The sequence below is a fragment of the Scleropages formosus genome, chromosome 13, assembly GCF_900964775.1.
Source record: "Scleropages formosus chromosome 13, fSclFor1.1, whole genome shotgun sequence".
Taxonomy (NCBI): domain Eukaryota; kingdom Metazoa; phylum Chordata; class Actinopteri; order Osteoglossiformes; family Osteoglossidae; genus Scleropages; species Scleropages formosus.
The window spans coordinates 14,480,125-14,496,053 of record NC_041818.1 but is presented as its reverse complement, the minus strand read 5'-3'; positions in this window follow the sequence as shown (position 1 = coordinate 14,496,053).

The window sequence follows — 15,929 nt, the reverse complement described above, 5'->3', positions numbered from 1 at the left end:
TCTCTCTCTCACTGTCACTCTTACTGTCCCTCATCCCTCTTCCATCCCTCTTGCCTGTTTCTGCCCTTTTCCCTGTTATCTGCTGCTCTGTCCTTTCCCTCCCTTCATACACACCCATCTCCACACGAAACAGAATATTAAATCCTCTTGATGTTGGCTTAAAGCGACAAACAGCCACAAACTGTCAAGACTGCCATACAGCAGTTGCTGCTGGTTGTGACATGTAGGTACGCCGGTTTGCGCGCACACACACAAACACACAAACACACACACACACACACTTAAATATGGTGTAAAGCAGATTGACTTGCTTCATTCTCCTTTTAAATCATGTGCAAAATCCTCAAGTTGTGCCCATTATGCAGTGTCTACTTGTAGATATAAACCTACCATGTAGAGAAATGTAATCTGTACATTAGTGTAAGGTGGCAAATGGAAGACATGGGTAGAATTTACTGCATGGCCAAATGTGATATAGGTTTTATGCCGCAAGATACAAAAAAAATCAAGCGATTAAAAAATCTGTAATATAATATTTTATTTGTTGCAGCGTTTGCAGTCAGATGCAAAACTTAAATACAATGCAATGAAATTATCACGGGCAGAACGTGGACGGCGATCCAGTGCAGATGCACATCTGGAGCCGAGGGGAACATCGCACGAGGCTGAGAGAGGCTGAACTAAGAGGTGGTGGTCAGCCTAAAACTAGAGTTCAGGATTTGTGTCAAGGGTTAAAAGACCGCGTGAAGGAAAACCGGCACTAAATTACACGCCGTGGAATTCTAGAGCTGTAAGTCTGGCAGAACAACAACAGACTACAGAAGCGATAAGGTTCGAGATCTTCTTAATTCGAGTTTGTACTGGAAAATTTATGCAAAATCACACTGGGACTGTCCTAGCCATGATAAATGAGCATTTGTTATGCTAATAACAGCAGCATGCATTTATAACAGAGCAAATATATTTCTGTCACTGTCAGTTTTTGTAAGTGTTGATTAAAAAATCAAAGGCCTTGAAGTGATTACACTTACCCCCATGACTCTTCCTTATCTAATCTGACAGAGTTGCCCCCTACTGGCAGCATATGCGAAACATCTCAGCTTTATTTACTCACATTTACTCTATATACAGTATATGATTTCAGTAAAACAAATTTTTTCCTCTGATTGCATTTTTCTTGAATAGAGACAATAGTGTGTGAAGAATCATTGTCAAGGTATTTAAACCACTGACCCTTTTCCCACAGTTTGTCGCACCACACCCTCTATATTGACCTGTTGTTGTTTTTCCACACACACACACACACACACACACACACACACACACACACTGTCTGAACCGCTTGTCCCATGCAGGGTTGCGGGGAGCCAGAGCCGAACCCGGCAACACAGGGCGCAGGGCTGGAGGGGAAGGGGACACACCCAGGACAGGACGCCAGTCCGCCGCAAGGCACCCCAAGCGGGACTCGAACCCCAGACCCACCGGAGAGCAGGACCCGGTCCAACCCACTGCACAACCATTCCCCCCTGTTGTTTTTCTAATTAAGCTTAAAAGAAGGAGAATTTATGACACTCCGAGCCCCTATAATAACTTGAAGGCAGAACTTAGTCACTTCACAGCTTTGCGTTGTTTCTAAAAGTCGCAGGAACACTGAGATAATTGCATATCTTCCAAGGGAGATTAGTTTGAAGGGGACTGCGCATCAAAATGATGTATGCAGTCTTTCATTTGAAATAAATGATAAGTCTTGGAACTTTTTGATCACACCACTTTACCTTGGTTTCATATAAGCAACTTTGTAAGAAAACTTCGGTGTATTTAAATGTTGCGGTTGTGGGCGGTGGTGGACAGGGACAATAGTAGAAACATACGTCAGTCATTAGGTGCCAAAGACCAGATCTCAGATGATGTCAGTCATCACGGGGGAGATGGAGAGAGAAGGCTGACGATTGCAGGACACCGTTACAGTGTTGTTTTTGTTTCTGTCCATTTCACTAATCTATTACTGTCCAAACCCAGGCGTGACATGACACGATTATTCTGATCTTCCAAAGCAATTACACTCAACACGAGGCCCAGAGGCCCGTCGACGTGACCGACCTCCACCCACAAATCTCAGTGGCATCTCACAGAGCGGCCTCGTTCTGTCACTTTGTCTCTCCCATCTTCCCTTGCGCTTCTTCTCCAAACGGCTCTAGGCGGCATGGGTGAGTTTCCTCCTGCTCCATTATGTAATAGTGTAGAATATCTCTGTTTGGGTTTTCTGCATTTTTGAAAGTGTTTTTTTAATCATTTGCCTGAAGACATAGGGCTCTTTCTCTGGCTGAGGGCCGCAGCTAAAGATATCTTTTTATTCAATTTTATAATGTAGATGTTTGCAGATGCTCTAGTGCAGAAAGTCTTTGCCACAGCTTTCATCTACTATTGTACCAGGCCAGGGGGGAAGCTTGTCTCAGCCGGTATCCTTGGTGTGGCTCTTTGATGGTGTGTCATGGGTATTCACCTGGGCAAGGGAAGGTAGAGCAACTGAATGTTCGGGAGTTACGCCTAGGATTGCATGCAACTTACCATGTGTACCCACATACAAACAGAAATGAAGTAGTTGCAGTGTTCTGGAGGAAATAGGGGGTGCGGGTGCCACTGGTTAGTATAACACTTCATCTTACACATCATAGCGGGAAGGTACCCTGCATGCCTGCTTGGGTTCTTATGCATAAATTTAGGTACCCAGAGTAATCTTGAGAGCATCTTATCTCTAAAATTCTTTCAATGAAAATAGAAAACAACAAGCTTGGGAGAAGGTACGGCAAAGCGGTGTGGGGACCAGCAGTCAGGAGGATGGGGATGCGGGAAATGCAAAATCAGGGCGATAACACAAAACGAAGCTTGCAAAACCTCAGATCTCTGTGATCTGAATAACTCTGATCAGAAGGGCAGATGCACAGTCTTGAAACCAGAGCCACTGATCTGAAAACAAGGGTGCACTGCAGATACATAGGAGAATTATGGTTCAAAGTACTTTGTTGCTTAAAATAGGGCAATGAATGATTTTATGAGGCATACAATTAAATCATTTATCCGGGCTTAAACACATAAAAATTTAGGACAAAAAATGTAACACAAACCATAACTGATGTGTTTTACAACAAGTCAAGTCAATCTCCCAGCAGCATGTTCACAGTGTCACTAAATGACCCCGACAGTATAAAAATCCTCTGAGGATATTATAGGCTTGACTCTGGTATGACGTGAGACTATGCGTGTTAAGGCTGCTGCCGAACATAAGTAAGAGGAATAACTTGGAACACACATAGATCTCATCAGATTCCAAGTCCTGGTGGACCTATGAGTGCTTTTTCATTTACTCTGAAACGGTGCCAGAATGCACATCAGTATTGTAAAGTGCTCCATCCAGCCAGGGGTTTTAGATCTTCTGAGTCATAGACTAGCTAGGGTTAGGGGAAAGAGCTGGCAAAATTATATCAACAAGGGTGGGTGATAGTCCACCCTACTAACACAGAGCTCCAAACTCAGCTAATACACACACACACACACACACAGTCTGAAACCACTTGTCCTGAACGGGGTCACAGCAAGCCAGAGCCTAACCCAGCAACACAGGACGCAAGGCTGGAGGGGGAGGGGACACACCCAGGACAGGACACCAGTCCGTCACAAGGCACCTCAAGCAGGATTCAAACCCCAGACCCACCAGAGAGCAGGCCCGGCCAAACATGCTGTACCACCACGTCCCTTCAGCTAGTGCAGTGCTGTCAAAAATTATTAGTCCAAGTTTTGCTATTTTTGTAGCCTTGTGATAGTTAGTTAGATCCAATTTTTTTGTCCATTCTATTACTGTATGACACCAGTGTTGTTTTGATGTCATTTCCCTGGAGTGAAAGATAATTAAATGTGCAATAATAGGTGTAAAAAAGAAATTGCTCATTCACAGTCAATAAATGGTTGTGCCACCTTTAGCTGTAAAGACTGCAACTAAACGCTTTGTGGAACTGTTGACCAGGTTCTGCTATGACTGTGGAGGAATTTTTTGCCAACTTCTCCTTGCAGGAATGCTTTAGCTCAGCAACATTAGCAGGTTTTTAAGCACGAAGAGCTCTTTTCTGGTCTTGCCACAACACCTCAAAGAAATTAAATTTAGGACATAGACTAGACAAGAATCGACAAAAAGATCTTTTAAAAAATTTAATTTAACAAGCTGTAAAAATGAAGACTTTATAAAGGGGGCAAATACCTTTTTACAGCGCTGTAAAGCTCAAACACAAGGGTTGAATATATGGGTTATGTTGAACCTCACGCACATGGTGTGACAAAAATAATTCCTGACAAGAATCGCACAGCACCTTGTCTTCTCCATGCTAAAGAGCTTAAGAAAATGGAGCATAAACAGGACTAATTTAAAAATAAAAATTAAAACAAATGGAATAGAACATGTGTTTTGTTCAGCAAGTAATTATTGTTCCAGACAGAAACTTCTAACAGTCGTTAAACAATGTATGAGCAGCGGTGAAGGAAGGGAAATTCGTGTTGTGTTCAGCAAGTGTATTGGGTTGGATTGGCCTGGTGTGAGACGGGCCATGTTTAATTGCTACTCCTGTCCCTGAAAAACCTGGTGGGTGTAAAAAAGATTTGGCTGGGACCACAACCGGTTTGGCAATGAAACGAAATGAAATGAAACTCAGCCGCAGAATCGAGACTTCTGTGAGCCAACAAGCGCGCGATACCGAACAGCCTGAGGAGGGGAATGATGGGACAGGGCGGCACACTGCCTTCATGTGTACATGGTTTGCAGAAGATGTGAGGGTCAAGAGGAAGCCTCAAAATGGCAGGTAGGGCTCATTAGTGCTCCCTCGGGATGCTGTGCCAGTTTCTGGCCCCTAGGTGCCCCGTTTGAATCCAATTGATTTGTAGCACAAAACATTCCTGAGCCATTGATGCTAGATTATGGCTCCTGCATGTTTTATTTGGGTGAACGCTAAGCTTTATCCCTGATTTTCTGTGTTGCGGAGCTTCAGTGAGCTTCCTTTGAAGCACTTCAGCTGTTGGAAATAAAGAGTCGCTGAATTGCCTCTGGTCTGAAATTAGTTGGCCCTTCACAGGCAAAGCGAAAACACACTTTCTGAAAATGCTGGGACAATATACGGATCACAGAGCAGCCAGTTCTCAACCGGCTTCTTCCACACCCACAGCATCTGCCGATAGCGGTGGGGAGGAAGTGACATGGAGGAGTTAGTGGAAGAAAGGCCAACGGCTGTGTGCTCATGTTATCTAATGTTAGCATTCGCAGAGAATCCACCTCTAACGTGCCAAACAATCCCTGGGATGTGACAGCAGCGAAGGCCTGGGTACACAGAGTTCAATTAGGCTAATGAGCAGGAGTAGAATGAGAGGAGTGAGGGAGAGGAGAAGACACAGAAGGACAGGGGAGCAAGGCCAGCAAGAGTGGAAAACAGATAAGAGAAGGATGCGAGAGAAGATGAGGAGAATGGCTAAAAATGGAAAGCAGAGAGAAGGGAGGAAGGGAGAAACAAGGACAAAAGTGGAGGAGAAAGGAAAGAAAGGATGAAGGACAGTTTCGGGACTGGATAGGATTGGGGGTGGTGCACAAGAACAAATCGCTCCTTCCCATCATGGATGAGCAGAGGCATGGGATTAGACACACCCTGCCAGATGGAAGGAAAAGAAACATTTTGGTGGGTTTAAATACTTCAACAGTTATGGAACAAAAGAGCGTGAAGCACATATATTGCTTGAGCAGGGCTGGCTGGGATATTGTTTTTATGGGTTGATGTGGAGAACGCCAGTGAATTTATCAGAATGAGTTTTCCAAGGTTTGCTCCTGTTTATCTATGCATGGAGCTCATAAGTAGATAACGCATTACGACTTTACACTAAATAGAGTTTTTCAAACTCGTCCAAGATGGTTGTGTGCGTTTTTATTGGACCCTATAGTAAAGTAACAATTTGCATTTTTTTATTTTATTTATTTTCCATAAAAGAATATTAAAAGCATTATGTAAAACCATTATTTCTGCATCATTTCAACTGAAGTCGCTTTTATGAAGTGATTAACTAGAGCACTGCAACAGTCAGACAGTAATGATACCACCATTTGAAGCCAAGAGTGTTCCAAACAGATGAAGATTTTAAATGGTGGCAAGGAGAGGGGCTTGACTATGAGGGTCAAAATGTTTTTTGAATTGGCATATTTACATGGAAAATACATGCGTATGGACAAGTTCATTTGGAGAGTGTACATGGTAGGCACAGCCTGATGGGATATTGTACCTGAGCAGTGGGGTCTAAAAGCAAACGTGCAAACGTGAACACAGAGGCGATATGAGGAAGGAGAATTTGTCTCTTTTCAAATTTTAAAAAACGACGACTACAAATCTTAAAGCATTGGCTTTTTCCCATTGTTATTGCAGCCTCCCGCACCGATTACTCCTTTTCTCCCTCTTAGATAGACACATACACCTATGCACACAACCTCTTTTGTATTCACCACTTCTGTGATTTGTTGAAATAAAAAAAGACCTAAGTAAACGTCTGAGAATCCTTCCTTCAACTTCTTCAGCACCGTGGCGAGAATACCTCACTCAAAGAAGACAGGTACAATTCAACTGAATTCATGAAGTTCGTTTCATTTTATAAAGCATCCTGTTGAACTACATTGCCTCTGACGGTTTACCATAAGATAAAATGGGACAAGTGCTAAGATAGATGCAACAAAAAGCATCAGCAGTAACCAAAATGAAGCAGCTCTCAGTGAAGCACGGCAGCAGTGGGCAAAAGTGGAAGTGGGATGTCACGCATCAGTTGGGAGAGCAGTCCTGATCTAAAGCTGCAGAAGATTTAAAGAAAGATCAGTAATGCAGATACTGAATCAGCTTCAATTGGATTGGAGACTTAAACCATAACAGGATTTAATGGCCATAAAGACCAAGCAAGAGCTGACGCAAAAAAAGATGATTCAAGTTTCAATAGACAGAAATATTTGCCGGAAAGTAATTCATATTACACTTTATTTTGTTGGACGAAGTTGTGGGGTTGAGGTTACCACAGAGAATGATTAAAGCCACCAGGACCACAGGATCTGGAAAACTAAAATTTTATTATATTTACATTTAGCATTCATTTGCAACAGCTCCCTAGCTGGTACAAACTGAAGATGAAACAGATGGAAACTAAACAGAAACTAAAATAAAAGAACAAACAACAAACAACACTGAGCCAAACAATTGTGACATCTGGCAGATAAAAAACCTCAACTCAGCTGCTTCTTTACCCCAGTTGCAATAATTTGAACTGACTGAGTGTCTTTTCACTGGGGGATTTTCACAAGTGTGCAAATGAATGTCAGTTGTTGACAAAAACTACAAAATGTAAACATGTGCTATCCTATTTCTTACTATCGGTCTTTAATTAAGTTTTAAAAATCCCAAATTCCTAAATTCAGCAGAATGAGCCTCTAACAACTTGTAGCACAACATAATAAACGGGGTTAAGGCTTGACCTCAGATATAATACACTGTCCATTTCTAGCACGGTTGCACAGCTCGGTTCAGTAATTGGAGATTTTCTCATGTTGTTTTGAACCATATATTTTTTATCATAAAGAAATCCAGTAGGGGGTTAAGGAATGTGGAAGGAAACAAAATGAACATCATTACAAATTTGTATGGAGACCATTCTAGAAACCGCTCTCGCACTCCCGCAGCGTGACGAAAGTTCCATTGTGCCACTCCGCTGCCGATGGGACTGCGCTTTCAGGCCGAACGAGACGATTATTCAGGATATCCAGGCGACGTAATGACTTGTAAGCTACCAGTAATGGACTTCTTGCCACAACATCATTCGACAAAATGGAAACATATGCTATATATTTCCACCAGGGACGTACCTGGTCCTAAAGACATTATTTGGGCACAGGAAACAATTTTCTCTACATTATTACAAACAGAGCAAATAGTTTTCTTTGCATACTAAAATTCTGGCAGCAGATTTTGGGCTTGTAGCATGTCCGCATGTGTATCTGCAAACACTAGAGCCCAAAGTATAAAGAAAGAAATTCTGTGATTTCTTCTGCAGGCAGGCAGTGCCGTGTTCGTAGCCAGATGGAAAAGGCAGGACATTTACCGAGCGTCCGCTGCAGTCTTGTCTCTTGCAGGCAGACAGGCACAATCCTGCTCGTGGAAGAAGGACTACATCCTTTAATGAGGATTGTGAAGAAAATAAGCAGCACGTAGAGCTGTTTTTAAACGTTTATTTATTTCCACCGATTTTCGTTGTGCTTCAAGGGGTAATGTACTGAACTTTGTGATTTGCTGTTTTTTTTTCTTTTAGTTATGTTGACAGGGATGACAGCTTCTGCCTCTGCCAGATACTCCTAGTTTCCTCCTTCCATCCACACCGTCAGTCAGGACACGTACTGGCCAATGGAATTCCACCCACAAGATTGACGTCATCTTCATCTACGTACATGCAGATATTAATTTCAACTGACATTGGCATCAGTCTTCACCTTCTCTGCCTTCTTCAGTGTCAAACAGAATTATTTTTTTTATTTCAATAAATAAGTCTTGTAAACAGCATGGCACAGTGTGGATATCTTGACCATCAAGCTTATATTACTACTATAAGCTTTAATTTCTTTGCTTCTTCTAGCTAACTTTGTTTCAGTTTAAACACAACCAAATGAATTATTTCTAATTGTGTCCCACATTCAGCAGGCTATTTCATCTTTTTTAGACGTTATCCCTTGCATAACGCTGTAAATGTCACTACCGTTTTCCAATCTGGCATCACAGTCCACTGTAGAAAAATACGTTTTCAAATATCTATTGACAGGCAGTAAGGACTGCTATTATAATTACGTTTGCACAAATTTACTTAATATTGTATTCACGGAAAAATCATTTGTGTTAATTAAAATCTATAATGGTTAAACTACGTGGAAAAATGTAACAACAGAAATTATTTCAGACTTAACACTGGCAATTTTACTGTGTACATTTAACCCACCAGTTCTCAGTACTGAATGTTCAGATTACCGTGGTAACAGCTGACCACTTTAGATTTGGCTGGACAAATACTACTGCTCTTGCCAGTGTTACAACATTCTTTGCAACAGCTGTGGCTGCAAAGATTTTGCTGGGTGCTATAACACATCTTAAATGCTCTTGATACCGGTCTCAACCACAACCACAAGCTTATGTTGTTTGATCTATTTTTTGCGCTGAGAAAATTGCTGTTCGCTTTCAGCCCCAGTATTTAAATGTCCTTTTCATTTACAGGCAGTTGACTAATTTTCAAGATTACGTACAGTAACTGCATTTGCAGTATCACTTAGAAGCTGCTAGCACATTAAGTTTTGAATATGCAGTTATGAAAAGACTAAATCAATAAGGTTGTGCATTCAAATACATTGACGCATCTGTAAGATGGACTTCAGCATAACATTAACTGTAGCTGTGGTTTTAAAACCAACCAGAGGTTTCGCAGTTCTTTCAAATGGAATTTTGATTTCCATTAATACCCCTACAGTATTTCTTCCTTTCATATTAAAATAAAATGCTTTTCTGAGACAGACTGAAGTCCTGCACCCAGGCCCTGCAAAGAGACCAATAAAGCAGTGTAAGATTTGAGGTACATTGTGTCCCCTTTACTTGTACATCTTGAGTATCTCTGCCTCGGAGAGCTACCAGGCAGTAAGGCATAAGACTTTCTTTTAAGTGAGACACTGGTAACATGCCCCACTTCATGATGACAAGTCTACAAACCACCACGTCGCGCGGAATCAGTGTCAACACTTCTCTGTGTCAGCGTAAGGCATGGAGATAGATGCAACTAGGCATCTGTCTCTAAACAAATCAGTCCCTCTCTTGACCTATAGTCTATGCTGTAGGCTACAAAAATACAATAAATGTTAGTATATATAATTTGTTATAGGTGACAAAAACTGAGCTGAGAAAAGTGAATATCTTTATTTAGGTTCATACTAAAGAGGGAGGGAGATGCAGAGCATCTGTGGCCAGTGCCAAAATGTGTGCTTTTATGTGATGCTAGTGATCTAGCATTGTGATTCCCCATATGTTGGCATGTTTGCAGACCAAGGATGCTCAGCAGTATCCCAGGGGATACAGAGAGATTTCCCTTCCTGGTGTGAAACAGTTTACTCTGAAGTCTTTCCCAAGGAAGTGCGCAGATACCAAGAAGATGGAACTGCACTGGGCATTCCAGGAGAAGCTGACCAGTGATATGCAGATGAGCTGCCAAACCTATGGCCACGAGAGGATGAGAAGGGTTAACTTCTGCCGAGCAAACAGAACCACTGAGAGACACACAGAACTCATTGATAGGACATACGTAACATTTGTGCACAGAAAGGGATTAAAGCTAGAACTGATAATATTCTTGCAATTCCTATTTTGAACAATTTCATAAACACACTTCTTGTTATGAAAAAACATCACAAGCAGAAACAAAACATTTTTGAAGTTCTGAAGAAAATGACAAATTTGAGTGAAGAACTTACATCTAGAGGGAGATGAGGATTTGAATCAATTAAGTGAATGTCAATACTGTTCTCCATCAGCATTTTTTTTTTTTTTTTCGTAAAAGCACCATGGGTTTGGGAGGCAATAGGTTGACCTTGTGACTGGATTGCTCCAATGATCGCCCCCCTCCCTCTGGATGTATTTAGTGATGTAATACTTACCCAGCCATATTAACACTAATCTTGTCTCCTTGATGCCCTTCAGAGAACACGCACACTAAAACCCCCTCCATAACGCATTCTACATACACTTCTGTACACATCGCAATCACAAAAAAGGTCACCTTCAACCCCACTATGGTGGATACCTTCAAATTTTTTCTTGATTCATAAATCTGTGTTCTCAAAACATCAGCAACATGGATTGTCACAGAAAGACTATATCAGGATTATAAAAAAATAGATGAACATTTCTAATAATTCATTTGGCTTTTCCTCCATAGCAAGGGGTATATGTATATATGTGGTTAACAGACCATGAGCTTTAGATGCAAATATGCAATTACAGAAGCACTTTTTTTTGTTTGATATTGTTACTTTGCAAGCCAACACTATGCAATTAACTGTCAATAGAATTGCGACACAAATAGCAAATATACAGATAATCACAGCAAATGGTCATGGATTCATTTATGTAGTTGTCAGGAAATTCAGAGAGAAAATAGTTTGAAAGGGATTGAGAGGTTTTGAGATCTGTCTTGAAATCTGGGTGGGACTTTGCAGTTTAAAGAGAGACAGCATGTTCATTTCATCACATCAGATTGAAATCAAGAATTTATTCTATTTTGAACATTTTCTGAATGGAACAAGGAAACATCCACAGGTGGAGAAGTACAGACCTCTTCCTGGGGTGTAGGGATTGATATGGTTTTGTAGGAACTGGACTGCTGAACTTGATACGGGTAGCTACTGAACTCCAACGGAAAGAGATGAAGAGCAGAGACACATGGGTACACTTTGGCCACGATGGCCATGTGGGTATCTTCACTCCTTCAACGATCCTTTATCAGCCATCATCGCTTCTCTGAAAAAAATTGGTGTTCCTTCTTATCAGAGTATATAAAAAATTGCTTTTGCAGGGCCTCATTATATGCTTAACATTCATATAAATACTCTCAACTTCCCTCATATCTTGTTTGCATCTTATTCCAGTCTCTTTCGAATTGTCTTCACTCTCCCCCATATTGCTCACCGCCAACTGTTGGAATGCAACATGTTGCCTCCAAAAGATCTGCACATACAATTAAATATGTGATAACTAATTAATAAAACTAATTCAGTTTTTAGTGGATCATTTAGCTATCTGAATGTGTTGTGTCTAAGCTGAATGTACCACCCTTTTCTTTCTGTTCTCAGCTGATATACAGTAAGTTAGTCAATTTCTTATTGCGACGGCTGACAACTTTCCCATGGGCCTCTGCAACGGCCAATCTGCTGTAAAAACTGAATTCATCTAGGTAGTCGCCTCCCACTTCTGGATTAGCCTTCTGGCCCTCACCAAAACGCACATCACCCTTGAAAATACAAACACTCACAGCCCTCTCCATCAAGTCTTCTTTCTCCAATAACCCTCACCACTCTGGCAGGGATGGATGCACAGGTGAATATTCAGTTATTCTTTCATCCATTTTCTACTATCTCTATTAGGCCCCCCCACTACGTTCTCCATTGTTATCCTCTAGTGCTCCCTTGGCTCCTCAACTGCTTCTTGGATAACCAAGAATTCTGTTGTGTTCTTTCCAAGTGGACTTTAACTTACGTCTTGAGGACATTTAAGCAACCAGACATTTGCCAATTTTACATTCCTCAGCCATTCATAAGGGCAACAATCTCCCTTACCTTGTTTTCACTCCATGTTAGTGAGATCACTGCAGTAGTGGATTAGCTTGCAAGTTTGGGTTGTTGCTGTGCTGCTGCAGAAATGACATGTCCTTTTGTGAAATTGCATGTTTTGCATTGATGCACACCCATTTAGGGAAAGTGATTTGGCTGTTTATTTTCTTTTCAATGAGTCCAATTCTTACAATCCATTCTTCTGGAAAATCTGAAGAATGCTTTTGGTGGTGGGTGAGAGGTGGGGGAGCAGCAAAGTGAAATCCCATCTTCCAACTTCTCTTGCCTCAGTAACAGCAGTCAGTGGCTTGCTTCACTCCCCTTTAAAACATATTCCCATTAAACTAAGTGCAATAATAAATATCGGTCTTGTTTGGAATTATTCATGTTGCTGCCCTCAGACTACATATACCAATTTAGAAATAGCAGGAGAGATGGAGAAGATGGCTAGACATACAGAACAGTGAGAAACTGCAGGGAGGGGTCAAGGCAAAGAAATAATGGTTAATGGAAATCTTGAGCATATAAGAGGTATGAAGCAAAGAAGGTGAACAGGGAAGAGGAAAAAAAGGGGATGTTACTCTTCAAAACATTTCTGGAAAGGCTCTCTTGACTGTCCTAATCTCATTTAATGAGTTTCTCAAACAAATTTATTCAGAAGTAATTTCTAGGAAATTACACACCGAGACATAGATAAGCATTCCTTCCGTATATGTATGGTCCCGATCACCCTCCCTGGATATCCTCCACAGTCTGTCAAACACTACATTAGAGTGGCTGATAAGAGAGGTAATGATTTTTCGCTGAACAAGTGAAAGTCCTGAATTAAGGTGTCATCCAGCTCTCTACGTCTAGACAACTTGACCATCAAAAAAAATTGCTAGAATGTGAGTGGAGGCCAAGGAAAAAAAAATCATAAATGACTACAACAAAACAGAAATTAAGCCGATTTAAAAAAGAATGATGTAGTTTTTAAATTGTAACCCAACTGGCCTCTTCATAAAACCAATGCAAAGTAAGGTGACAACAAGGAGTTTATTCCAAGAGTAAAGAATAAATCCTTGTTGGGATGTTGCCCCTTCGCTGACCTAAGAAGAGCACAACACTCTCTAAAAGGTCAGGCTGCTACTGATGGATTGGGGCTTGAAACAGGGAGTGTCTAATGAAATGGAAGATACGTGGAGCTTTAAAGAAATGAAACAGACCATCTCATTTTCCATGCTCCCTGCATGAAATACACAACACCAGCACTCGCAACTTCAGTTAAGCAATTTCATTTCAAAGATCCTCAAGCATGAACAATTATGATTCAGATTTCCTGCTGAAGCACTGGACTTAAAGAGAACTGGAAGAATAAAAAATATTTCAACTACCACTAGAACAAAAAAAAAAGGGGGGGAGGGATTAGTGTGTTGATAATACATCAAGGATAAGAATAGATGTTCTGATATTTGTGGATTAGTCTTTCATTCTCATCAGTGGGAGACACTAGACGCTTCCATCTTATTGCTTTGAAAGCACCAGCTCTTTTACCACTAGGGGAATGGGCTGGCTTTAGTTCAGAATCATCCATGTACTGTATGTGTCTGCTCAAATACAGAAAAGGCTAATGTGGACGAGCTATGGTGTTAGAGTACCTGAAAACTAGAATTGGTTTCTACAATGCTGTTCACATTATCTAAACACATCACATGCGTGGTAATTTAATGCAACAGGTATTACCTTACACTGCCAGAGCTACTCATTTGGCTGCAGTTTTGAATGCAGCACAGAGTGTGTAAAGTTTGCCCCGTGTCTCCAACCCAAAGACATGTGCAAAAGGTGGTCATGACAACCACTTCCACACCCTCATTTAAGAAGTACTTGCCCCAAGCACATTACAGATTATAGCTTTATAGTCATGCTATCACCAGTACAAGGTTGGTTAAACATCATTAATACAACACCTCTAAAATAAACAAATGACAAAACTGGGAAGTACTGAAGGAGAAATTATGAAAAACAGAACAGGGGTTCACATCAGTCTGACAGTTCGTTTTTTCCTGAACAAGCCCGTTATATGACAGGAATATGCTCGTGGTTTCGCCCCAGAAAGTATTAATAATGGTGCATCTCTAATGGAGATTAATGTTCACTGACAACAGACCTGCTCTCCCCTGAATGGGAAGGGTGGTGGGGGGAAAACAGGTACAAGGATGAAAGATGGATAGATGGAATTAGGAAGAGTAGATGGAGGAGAGGAAAGGTGAAACAACCACAAATAAGTGATTTTACCTTTTTTTTGCTGTACTCCAGACCTTCATAGCACACCACTGTCCTTTCTGTCCAATTTACACAAGCATGCTGTGTAAAGTAGACTTTGTTACTGAGAAGCCACCTCATCTAGCTTGTGCAACTTGGTTTTCACTGGCCTCTTGAAGCATTCCTCTGATGAGTACAAGTCCACTGTGCTACACTGCAACTTACCAAATGAAGCTGCGTACAATTATTTACCCAGATGGGTAATTTTTCTAGAGGAATTCAGGACGAGCACCTATCTTAAGTGTACTACAGCAAGAAGTGAGATTTGAACCCATAACCTTCATGTCTAAAGGTGGCAGGTCTAACCAGGTCCCCAGGGATAACCCACACACAATTTTGATATGAAATCTCACATCACAGAAACAGGGCTTCATAAATGAGTATGGAAATGCCAAGAACTGGCCCTTCTGTGCCTACAGAGTGGAACCCTCTGAAATCACCATCACTTACCTTCAGAACGGTGTCCCAAAGGGGTCAAAGTGACCTCACAGCTGGAATGTGTAAGCTCGGAGGAGGAGGCAAGCTAGGCTCCTGCATCCTTGTGGGGAAGCCGCATGGTTACCACTGTTACGCAATGCATCACAGTTGCCATGGAATTTGCTGCCCTGGGCAAACAACATTCCAGGAAATTCCTTGGGCTGTAATCTCCTTAAATCACAGAACACTGGCACAGTGACAGTATGTGCATGTGGGGAGGGAAGACTGTGGCAGTGCAAGCATTTCATTATGCTGGCTCACACACTACCCCACTCCAACACACACTCACAAGGTCAGATTGAAGTAATTCAGGACTTAGTGCTCCAATGTGCGAAGCGACCCCAAAAGGCTCCTTACACTCGCTTAGTGTTGTGAATGGCATCCAAACACAGCTAGAGAGGATTCAAACGGTTTAATCCTTTCTCTTGAGAACTGCCAACAATGCTAGACTTATGCATTAAAACGTTTAAAAAGGAAGGATGGACCACAGGGAAGGCTGCGTACAGTCAACCTGACAAAAATTTAAACTGAACGGAAACACTGAAGACGCTGAGCAGACAACAGTTCTACAGAATTTATAACCACTTTTCTGTCGCACAGGAGCAATCCTCTCTAAGCAAACATGCTCTCATTAATTGAACTTGATCCTTTGGGACTGTGGCCATGTTAACATAAGGGTAGCTAAATGCTCTGAAGGTCTGCATTGTCTCCTGACTTTCCAGAAGGGTTCTCCTGTAACACT